We start from the raw sequence: 12600 nt of genomic DNA, 5'->3' as shown, positions 1-12600 counted from the left end.
TTATGTTAGGACTGGCGGAACGCACCAAGTACAAGATGAAATGGAACCAGGTGCGTTCGCAGTCTGAGGTCCATCGTGCAGGTAAAAACCCTGCTGCTAGTAAGACGGACTATATGGCGGTACTACAAGTATACACGCACGGGTTAACTGCACCCTGCGTGAAGGAAGCGATCCTGTTGCGTCACAGGACCGCGGTACCGCACATAGAGCGCGAGCAATAAGTCAGCGAACTCAAGCCCAACTAGGATTGAAGTCCGATTAGACACTTGCTGGCACAACACCGCAACTGGGTGTGTAAGGAAACAAAATAATAATATAAAGGCACAAGAGTGCGTGCGGTGCCGCACAGACGGATGCCACTAACGACCCAGGCTTGGGTCAGGAAAGCGCAGAGCAAGCGCACGGCGCCGTACAGGCGGACACAGCAACTGGTAGCTGTAAAGTGTGTTACGTGCTGTTGGATAAGTCGGGCGCTAGATAGCAAACATACACCTTCCGCGAACAGACATTCAATAGGGAGGGTTATTTAAAGAGCGACTTTCACTCACAACACACACACATATTTACAAGACAATACTAGCACATGGCCGTGCGGTCATGCGCAGTTTATATAGCTGCAGCACAGGAAACAGCTACAGAAGTTTTGCCCTTTCAGGACCTGCCAAAAGGACCAATGGGATGTGCTGCAGTACCTGAGCATGTGACCCTCGATCTCCAACAGGAGATCTTGCCCTGGGCATGCTCAGTGTGTGCAAATAAGGACTTAGATCCAGAAACGTCCACTCGCCGCTGCCCAGCACTGGCTTCAATGGCAGAAGCAGGAAAAGCAGCAGTAACTCTTCGCACAGAGTCAGACTGAGCGAGATGCTGGGATCGACGTCCCTGCTGAGCAGACTCCACTGCGGCTAGAGGAGAATGGGAGACCGCAGCGGACACGGATCGAGATTCCCCCTGTGCAGCAGAGGAAACTCGACTCCTAACATATATGTATATATACATATTATAATTTTTTTCACACCCCCTTTTTTTCATATAAAATATTTTTTATATTTCATATTTATATCTACATCTATTTTTCTCTAAATATATCAATATATATGTTGCCCCCTGCCGTGTGAGAACCATCACCACCGCTGTGTGCTGGGAATGCCTGAATCAAACGGTCTACAAGAGTTGCTTGTTTGGTTGCCAATATTTGCTCAAGGTTCTCATGTGGCATGATATTTTGCAATTTCCCTTTATAGCGTGGATCCAGGAGGCAGGCCAACCAGTAATCGTCATCGGTCATCATTTTTATAATGCGGGGGTCCCTTTTTAGGAAACGCTAGGCATAATGAGGTGTCAATTCACTGCTTGTGCTGGGTTGAGAAGCACTTTCTGGCAAATCAACGTCACTTGTCTCCCTCAAAATCCCTGAACCTGACCTTGCAACGCCACCAGTTTCTATTGCCCCCTGAGAAACTTCCTCATCCAAAAAATATTCATCCCCATCATCCTCTTCCTCCTCCTCCTCTTCGCCCGCCACCTTGTCAAGTTGACTTCCCTGACCAGACAATGGCTGACTGTCATCAAGGCTTCCTTCGTCCTCGGCTGCAGACGCCTGCTCCATTATGTGCGTCAAACTTTGCATCAGCAGACGCATTAGGGGGATGCTCATGCTTATGATGGCGTCATCTGCACTAACCAGGCGTGTGCATTCCTCAAAACACTGAAGGACTTGACACAGATCTTGTAGCTTCGACCTCTGCACACCTGACAACTCCATGTCTGCCATCCAACTGCCTTCCCGTGTATGTGTATCCTCCCACAAATACATAACAGCACGCCTTTGTTCGCACAGCCTCTGAAGCATGTGCAGTGTGGAGTTCCACCTTGTTGCAACGTCGATTATTAGGCGGTGCTGGGGAAGCTTCAAAGATCGCTGATGGTTCTGCATACGGCTGGAGTGTACGGGCGAACGGCGGATGTGCAAGTAAAATCTGCACACCTTCAGGAGCAGGTCGGATAACCCTGGATAACTTTTCAGGAAGTACTGCACCACCAGGTTCAAGGTGTGAGCCAGGCAAGGAATGTGTTTCAGTTGTGAAAGGGCTATGGCAGCCATAAAATTCCTTCCGTTATCACTGACTACCTTGCCTTCCTCAAGATGTATACTGCCCAGCCATGACTGAGTTTCTTGCTGCAAGAACTCGGACAGAACTTCTGCGGTGTCTGTTGTTGCCCAAACACTTCATTTCCAACACAGCCTGCTGACGCTTGCCACTAGCTGTTCCATAATGGGACACCTCGTGTGCAACAGTGGCAGCTGCGGATGGAGTGGTCGTGCGACTGTTGTCTGTGGATGAGCTGTTTCTTCTGCTGAAGGACGAGGAGGAGGGGGGCCAACGCCTACAGACAATTGTTTCCTAGACCGTGGGCTAGACAGAACTGTCCCAATATGGCTGTCCCCTGTGGACACTGCATCCACCATATTAACCCAGTGTGCCATGATGGACACGTAATGTCCCTGGTCATGCCTACTGGTCCATGCATCTGTTGTGAGGTGCACCTTTCTACTGACAGATTGCCTGCGTGCATGGACAATGCGGTCTTTGACATGCTGGTGGAGGACTGGGATGGCTTTTCTCGCAAAGAAGTGTCGACTGGATAGGTCGTAGCGTGGTACTGCGTAGACCATCAGGGCTTTGAAAGCTTCGCTTTCAACTAACCGGTAGGGCATCATCTCTAACGAGATTAGTCTAGCAATGTGGGCGTTCAAACCCTGTGTACCTGGATGAGAGGATGAGTACTTCCTTTTCCTAACGAGAGTCTCTTGTAGGGTGAGCTGGACTGGAGAGCTGCATATGTTGGAACTAGCGGGGGTGATGGTGGACATGGCAGACTGAGAGAGGGTTGGTGATGGTATTCTTGCAGTTGGCCTACATACAGTGTTTCCTACCACGAACCTGGTGATTCCCTGACTGCTTTGGCCTTGTGACGAAACCTCCACATTTGCTGCAGGTGGTGTCATAAACGGTGGGCTTACAGTGAGGGAAGGAATGTACCGTTGCTGACTAGCTTCATTGTGAGAGGGTGCAACAACGTTACAGGATGTTTGGTAGTTAGTCCAGGCTTGGAAGTGCATAGTGGTTAAATGTCTATGCACACAACTTGTATTTAGATTTTTCACATTCTGACCTCTGCTGAAGGTCCTTGAGCATTTCTTACAGATGACTTTGCACTGATCATTTGGATCTTGGTTAAAAAATTGCCAGACTGCACTCTTCCTACTATCGGATACCTTTTCAGGCATTGCACACTGAGCTACTTTAACTGGATGGCCACGCTGTCCTACAACTGTTTTTGGTTTTGACACACATTTTTGGCCAGATACGGGCCTGCCTGATGAAAGCTGTTGCGATGTTAATGCCTGCTGCGGCTCCACCTCCTCCGCTTCAGAGCTAATGCCGGCGGCACCTTGTTCCCCCAATGGCTGCCAATCGGGATCAACAACTGGGTCATCTATCACCTCCTCTTCTATGTCCTGTGCACCTTCCCCTGTGGCACCGTGTAAGCCGGTGCTAGAGCGTTCGGGACGGGGCCCAACATTCTCATCAGGGTCAGATTCTGGCTCAGTACACTGCGAGGGCAATGTAGTGATCTGAGTCAATGGAACAGCATAATAATCTAGCTGTGAGTGTGCATCTGTGCACTCCATGTCCGATTCATCTTGTAATGGGCATGGCCTGTTAACAATTTCCCTTTCTAACCCAGGCACGGTATGTGTAAAGAGCTCCATGGAGTAACCTGTTGTGTCGCCTGACGCATCCTTCTCTGTTGTTCTTGGTGAAGGACACAAGGAAGTGACTTGTTCCTGACTGGGACCATCCACTGACGATGCACTGCTTTTAAATTTTGCACTTTCCGAAGAGGAGGCAAAAGAGCTAGAGGCAGAGTCAGCAAGGAAAGCCAAAACTTGTTCCTGCTGCTCCGGCTTTAAAAGCGGTTTTCCTACTCCCAGAAAAGGGAGCGTTTGAGGCCTTGTATAGCCAGACGATGACGCTGGCTCAACAACTCAAGACTTAGGTGCTATATTGCTTTTCCTACAACCACCTGATGCTCCACCACCACTATCATCATTACCAGCTGGCAATGACCGCGCATGGCCATGACCTCTTCCACCAGACTTCCTCATTCTTGGAAAAATGTAACCAAACTAACAAATGTTATATGGTACAGTAAAACCAGTTATAAGGTGTACATAAACTTGTTGTGCGTTTAAATCTCCCTTTATAGGTGTGTGAGAATGCTGGGAAAATCAGGCCCACTGTAATACACTACACAGTTTGAGTGGCAGAAAGTGGATGACAGATGCCACAAACAGGACTGACGCAGATGCACTCAGTGGCAATACAAATCTCCCTTTTTATGTGTGGGAGACAGCAGGAAAAAATCAGGCCCACTGTATTACACTACAGTTTGAGTGGCAGAAAGTCGATGACAGATGCCACAGCAGGACTGACGCAGATGCACTCAGTGGCAATACAAATCTCCCTTTTTATGTGTGGGAGACAGCAGGAAAAAATCAGGCCCACTGTATAACACTACAGTTTGAGTGGCAGAAAGTGGAAGACAGATGCCACAAACAGGACTGACGCAGATGCACTCAGTGGCAGTACAAATCTCCCTTTTTTATGTGTGGGAGACAGCAGTAAAAAATCAGGCCCACTGTATTACACTACACAGTTTGAGTGGCAGAAAGTGGATGACAGATGCCACAAACAGGACTGATGCAGATGCACTCAGTGGCAATACAAATTTCCCTTTTTTTATGTGTGGGAGACAGCAGTAAAAAATCAGGCCCACTGTATTACACTACAGTTTGAGTGGCAGAAAGTGGATGACAGAGGCCACAAAACGACTGACGCAGATGCACTCAGTGGCAATACAAATCTCCCTTTTTATGTGTGGGAGACAGCAGGAAAAAATCAGGCCCACTGTATAACACTACAGTTTGAGTGGCAGAAAGTGGAAGACAGATGCCACAAACAGGACTGACGCAGATGCACTCAGTGGCAGTACAAATCTCCCTTTATTATGTGTGGGAGACAGCAGTAAAAAATCAGGCCCACTGTATTACACTACACAGTTTGAGTGGCAGAAAGTGGATGACAGATGCCACAAACAGGACTGATGCAGATGCACTCAGTGGCAATACAAATTTCCCTTTTTTTATGTGTGGGAGACAGCAGGAAAAAATCAGGCCCACTGTATAACACTACAGTTTGAGTGGCAGAAAGTGGAAGACAGATGCCACAAACAGGACTGACGCAGATGCACTCAGTGGCAATACAAATCTCCCTTTTTTATGTGTGGGAGACAGCAGGAAAAAATCAGGCCCACTGTATTACACTTGCATACATTTAAATCCAAATGACCTAAGCACCAGGCTTGGTCACATTCCGTACCAGTACAAAAGACCACAGTACCAACCCATACAAGAATAAATGATTGGCACAAGGAATGTAAAATTAACACATTTTATTCATTAATCATTAATTAAACATACATCATAATTACCTAGGCACCTCAAACAACAACTAGACGCCACTAGGCATAGGGCACAAATAACCACAACTACTATATTATAACTAGTAGGAAATAAACTCATACAGTATAGTATAACCTAACATAAACACGGTACCTCCCTATGTCATACCTAGTTTAAGCCACTGGCACACGCCTAAGTGGCAAAACAAACCGAGGGAAATTATCCATGTGCTTAGTAGGATACCTACATAGTATAAAAGTACTTCAAGTGAAGGTATATTACCTATATAGTGCCCACGTCCTAATGCGCGGCCCACCCCGACGCGCGTTTCGCCAGTTCTTCTTCCGGTTTGAGTGGCAGAAAGTGGATGACAGATGCCACAACAGGACTGACGTAGATGCACTCAGTGGCAATACAAATCTCCCTTTTTTGTGTGTGGGAGACAGCATGAAAAAACCAGGCCCACTGTATTACACTACAGTTTGCGTGGCAGAAAGTGGATGACAGATATATCAAAAAATACAAGGGCTGTAGTAGAATTTCAATCTCCCTACAATGATCAAAGGACAAATATGCCAGCAATAAAAAGGACTGCTGCACACAAGAGTGTGGACACAGAAACAAGAGAACTGTGCAGAAAAGGAGCAACAGGATTTTTGCTTTGAAAAAAGCAGTTGGTTTGCACAAACAGCAATGCAGCTATCAGGGAGCCTTATAAGGCAGCCTTATAAACTACAGAGCTGATGCACAGAAATCTAGCCTCCACTGTCCCTGCAAGGAAAAGGTGGTGTTGGACATTGGAAATCGCTACAGCACAAGCGGTTTGGGGGTTAATATTCCCTTCCTAACAATATCCCTGCTTCAGACGAAGCTACAGCAACCTCTCACTATGCTCAGATCGGCAGAAGTAAGATGGCGGTCGGCATGCACGCCCCTTTATAGCCCTTGTGACGCCGCAGAAAGTAAGCCAATCACTGTAATGCCCTTCTCTAAGATGGTGGGGACTGAGACCTATGTCATCACGCTGCCCACACTTTGCGTCCACCTTTATTGGCTGAGAAATGGCGCTGAACGCGTCATATGAAACGCGACTTTGGCGCGAAGATTGCCGACCGCGTGGCCGATCCAACACTGGGATCGGGTCGGGTTTCATGAAACCCGACTTTGCCGAAAGTCGGCGACTTATGAAATTGACCGATCCATTTCGCTCAACCCTAGTCAGATAATCCACTGCTGTGTATCGGGCAATTTCTACTGCTCCGTCCACTCTCATACTACAACAGATATTAAACTTGCTCCAATTAGGCCTCAGCCTACACTCTGTTTCTAGCATTGACCCTGGGCTCCAACACTGCCAGTTGCTGCTCAGAAGTGCCATCTGCACAGTCAACACTTGCTGCCATGTTTTTGGGGTTCAGTAACGTCAGCTGATCCTCTGCTGTGTATCCGGCAATTTCTCCTGCTCTGTCCACTCTCACACTACAACAAATATTAAACTTGCTCCAATTAGGCCTCAGCCTACACTCTGCTTCTCCTGTAATCCTTGGGCTCCAACACCACCAGTTTCTGCTCAGAAGTGCCGTCTGCACAGTCAACACATGCTCCAGTGTTATTGGGGTTTAATAACATCTGCTGATCCCTTGTTGTGTGTGCGGCAATTTCTCCTGCTTCCTCCACATTCACACTACTACAGATATTAATCTGGCTCCAATTAGGCCTCAGCCTACTCTCTGTTTCTCCTGTAATCACTGGGCTCCAACACCACCATTTGCTGCTCGGAAATGCCGTCGGCACAGTCAACACACGCTCCAGTGGATTGGGGTTTAATAACATCTGCTGATCCCTTGTTGTGTGTGCGGCAATTTCTCCTGCTTCCTCCACATTCACACTACTACAGATATTAATCTGGCTCCAATTAGGCTTCAGCCTACACTCTGTTTCTCCTGTAATCCCTGGGCTCCAACACCGCCAGTTGCTGCTCAGAAGTGTCTTTGGCACGGGTACTCCCTCCTGCCCAGCCTGGTTCCAGCATGCCAGCTGTTTCCGGGTAGTGTCAAGGTCACTTTGCCTCCAATATATTGTCCTGTCGAGTTGCGGTTGGGTTAGCCGACTCTATGGTGCCTGCAGTTTAGGTGCTTCCTATGTGGGCTGCGGGAACTGGCAAATCAAGGCTGGTTCCGTAGTGTCAATAGGACAAGCTTCCACTGTAGGACTGTAGGTTTTCGGTAACTGTGGCTGGCTCATGGTCTAGCTATTGTATCTTTTCCTGTGGACCTTCTGCTGCCTATCTGAATTCCAGCACCGTTAGCTGCTTCTTGGGAAGACAATCTTGACTATGTTCCCTTGTTTCCAGCACCGTCAGCTGGTTCCAGGCAGAGCCTTTGGCTTAGGTGCCTCCTTCTCGGTATCCGAATTCCACCAACATCTGGTGGTCCTTGGTAGTGCTTTCTGGCATGGGTACCACCTGCTTAGTAACCGGGGTCCAGTACCGTCAGCTTGTCCTCGGTAGTTCCATTGGCTCTTGTACCTTCTGCTACCCATCTGGGTTCCAGTACCGTCAGCTGGTTCTCGGCAGTGTCTTTGGCTGTTGTAACTTCTGTTCCCCATCCTGGTTTTAGTACCGTCAGCTGGTTCCAGGCAGAGCCTTTGGCTTAGGTGCCTCCTTCACGGTATCCAAGCTCCACCAACATCTGGTGGTCCTTGGTAGTTATTTCTGGCACAGGTAACTCCTGCTTAGTACCCGGGTTCCAGTAGCATCAGCTGGTCCTCGGTAGTTCCTTTGGCTCTTGTACCTTCGGCAACCCATCCGGGTTCCAGTACCGTCAGCTGGTTCTTGGCAGTTCCTCAGCCTTCTTGTATCATCTACCTACATTTCCAAGTTCAAGCTTTTTGAAATGGTTTTTGGTAATCACTCTGGATCTCCCTGACGATGACCCTAAAGACGACGATCCTGAAGTCCACCCCAAAGAAGACGACGACCCCGGAGACAACGACCCAGGAGACGACGACCCTGGAGACAACAACCCTGAACACCACCCTGAAGAAGATGACCCCGGAGATGATGACCCTGGAGACGACAACACTGAAGACCACCCCAAAGAAGACAATGACCCCTGAGATGACAACCTCGGAGACGACAACCCTGGAGACAACGACCCTGAAGACCACCCCGAAGAAGACCAAGAAGATGACCCTGAAGAAGGACAAACAACAAGAATACAACCACCAAGATACAGAAGAACAAGAGACAGAAGACCAAGAAGCAGAAGAACAAGAAGCTGCAGAACAAAAAGCAGAAGAACATTAAGCATAAGACTAAAAATCAGAGCAAAATATATTATCTAAATTATAAGCAGAAGAAGACTAAGCAGTGTATGGGGGTGAGTCAGTTCCTCCTCGTGGTACCCCTGGAAAATAACTGCTGCTGCAGGCCAAACTAAAGGCGGACAAATCCTGTTGTAAATCTTTTGTGACAGGCAGAACGGAAGGTGTAATCTTCAAACTTTTATAGATAACAACTACAGGAATGCTTGTCACAAATAAGAATATGATGAAGAAGAATATGAAGAAGATGAAGAAGTAGAATATGATGATGAAGAATAATAGTTGAATAAGAAGAATATGAAGAATGTAAAAAAAGAATAATAGGAAGAAGGTGAAGAAGAAGAATATGAATAAGGTGAAGAAGAAGTCGATGAAAAAGATGCTGCTGCTGAGGATGATGAAGGAGCAACTGTGGGAGAAGTAAAAAAGAAGGTGAAGAGCATGGAACTAGTGAAACATAAATATCTGACAAAATATAAAAAAGCTTAACATAGTCAATTTTTGTAACTCTGAAAGTCTTAAAAAAAAAAAATTCCTGCTATTCCATTTGATTGGGCTAAACATCTATGCCTTTAATGTCTCCTCCACCTCTCCCAATACATTCTACATTATTCTTAGTTGTTTTCCTTCATGTAGAATTAACCTACAAGGAAAGAAAAGGTTTATTTTAATTCCGATATTTGTGTCCCATTGACTTGCACTGGTTTCCGGTATCGGAATCGGCGATACCCGATATTTTTTGGGTATCGTTCCGATCCCATTCGATCCGATATTTCCGGATATCTGAAGGTATCGCTCAACACTACAGATAACACAAAAAACAAACAAAAACAGATATAATCCACATCCCTGTGTGAGAATAAACTGACAGTGGTCAACCCAGGATGGAATCATGTCTCTGGATTGAGATAATTAGTAATAAAATGACTTTACTCCAAGCAAGTCTATATTACCAGGCCAATACAGCCAATAATACAGTCAAAAATAGCACTTACAATCAAAAACAGAAAAAAATGGAACAATCCCACCTATTTTATGATGCAGTTGGAGTAGTCATGAACTCATACGTGTTCAAATGTCTCCTATTGCCAGTCTTAAACAGTTTTGGTGTAAATTCTGAGGGTTCCTAATGTAATAAGATAACCCTGGTCAACCCTAGAGACTCCCGCCCTTACAATGGCAGTCCATAGCTGACCCTCAAGTGCTGAGTGGCCCTCGACTGTCCCTATGAGGCATATTGGTCATTGAGGAAATTTGTGATAGGTCAACAAGGAAATGCAGCCCATATATACATGTAAAGAGGTCATTCCCAAGGAAAAAGAGGCAAAACGGCATTGGGGTAGTGAGACACTGTGCCTGGGATCTCATAGACAGCAGATTTAGTACTGGCAATCTTACATTTATTTATGATTACTCTACTCTGAGGTGCTGTAGAAACTGGAGATCACATTTGTTTAGGCTTTATGAGTAGGGATAATTATGCCCTATACTACAGCTAAGCACTTGCACTTTATAGCTCAACACCCTTGGTTACCTTTCATTGTGAACCCTTTCACAATATTATTGTTTCTCCTGGCATTTTCTGTGTCCTATTTGAGATTTTCTCTGTCATTTTCTATATGGTTTTAGTTTGTTTTTTTTTCATTTTTTTTTTATAATTATTGCTGTTTGAATCTCTTCTTCCCCTGAGATATTATAATAACTCTTAGGGTATGTGTCCACGATCAGGATGGCCGGCGGTATCGCCAGAGCGGCTTAGCCGCTCTGTGGTAAGCCCCGCCCCCTTTCTGGGACGCGATGATGCCGGATGTGTTCACAGCACACATCCGGCATCATCGCTCCCCACCATAGGGCCCTGTGCTATATCTTGCGGCGACGCAGCGTCGCCGCAAGATATACGGACATGCTGCAATCTGAAAAGACGCGCATCATGTCCGGAGTCGCAGGGCCGCCGCGTGCGTGTTACCACGCATAGTGGAGATGGGATTTAATTAAATCCCCTCCACTATGCTGTAACATCTGGACGCTGCGTGTCTGACGCTGCGGCTCTATGCAGCGTCAGACACGCAGCGTTTCCTGCACGTGGACACATACCCTTAGAGGTTTTTTGGCAATATACAGTTATGTGAAAAGGTGTTTGCTCCCTTCCTGATTTCATATCCTTTACTCTAAAATGTTTCAGATCACAAAATAATGTTAAATATTAGATAACACAAGTTATCACAAAATGCAGTTTTTAAATGAAGGTCATTGCTACTAAGTAAAAAAGTAATCCAAACCTACAGAGCCCTGTGTGAAAAAGTGATTGCCTCTATTAAAACATAAATTAACTGGGGTTTAACACATCTTTGGGAAGCTGAGTTCAAATTATCTAGCCACACTCAGGCCTGTTTATTGCCACACCTGTTCTTAATCAAGAAATCGCTTAAAAAGGACCTGCCTGACAAAGTGAAGCAAACCAAAAAACTTCAAAAACTAGACATAGTGCCAGTGTCCAAGGATGAGAAGCAAAGTAATTGAGATCTATCAGTCTGAAGAAGAATATAAAGCCATTTCTCAAGCTTTGGGACTCCTTTGAAAAACAGTGAGAGCCATTATCCATGAATAGCAAAAATATGGCACAATGAGGAACCTTCCCAACAGTGGGCAGCTGACCAAAATTACTCCAAGAGTGCAGCGACAACTCATATAAGAGTTCACGTCACAAATGACCCCCCAACAACATCCAAAGAACTCAAGACTCACTTACCTCAGTTAAAGTCAATGTTCGTGACTTCACCATGCGAAAAAGACTAGGCAAAAATGTCCTGCATGGCAGAGTTCCAAGAAAAAAAACACTGTTGAGCAATAAGAACATAAAGTTTCATCTCTGTTTTGCCAGAAAACATCTTGATAATCCCCAAAACTTTTGGGAGAATACTCTGTGGACTGTCGAGACAAAAGTTGAACTTTTTGGAAATTATATGTCCCATTACATCTGGCATAAAAGTGACAAAGAATTTCACAAAAGGAACATCCTACCAACAAAATTAATAAGGTGTTAGTAGTGGGATGGTCTGGGGCTGTTTTTTTTCTACTATGGGGCATGGAAAACTTGCTGTAGTAAATGTAACCATAAATTCTGCTGTCTTCCAAAAAATCCTGAAGGAGAATATCGAGCAATTTGTTTGTGACTTCAAGCTGAACCGCACTTGGGTTACACAGCAGTGATTGAAAACACACTAGCAAGTCCACCTCTCATGGCTTAAGAAAAACAAAATTAAAAGTTTTGCATAGCCTAGTCATTGTCCTGACCTTAGTCCAATTGAGATGTTGTGGCATGACCTTAAAAAGGTGGTTCATACTCGGAAACCCTCCAATGTGGCTGAATTACAACTATTCTACACAGATGTAAGAAAGAGGAAGGCACCTCTGTTTAAAATTCGTCAAAGTTTATTTTCAAAGGATTTAAAGCTCCACATGTTTAGCACAAATAACTCTGACGCATTTCTGGCACTAGTGTGCCAGTCATAGAGCACAAATGAGTGGGCTAAAATTCTTCCAGAGCGTTGTTAAAAGACTCCTTGCCAGTTATCACAAATGCTTGAATGCAGTTGTTGCTGAAAAGAGTGGCCCAACCAATTATTAGAATTCGGGGGAAATTTCTTTTTCACACAGGGCCCTGTAAGTTTGGATTTATTTTTCTCTTGATAACAAAGAACTTCAATCAACTGCATTTGTGTTTATTTGTGTTATTATTACTTAAT

The sequence above is a fragment of the Ranitomeya imitator genome, chromosome 3 (assembly GCF_032444005.1).
Source record: "Ranitomeya imitator isolate aRanImi1 chromosome 3, aRanImi1.pri, whole genome shotgun sequence".
Lineage (NCBI taxonomy): Eukaryota > Metazoa > Chordata > Amphibia > Anura > Dendrobatidae > Ranitomeya > Ranitomeya imitator.
The sequence above is the reverse complement of the archived record's forward strand: the minus strand, read 5'-3'. Positions refer to the sequence as shown.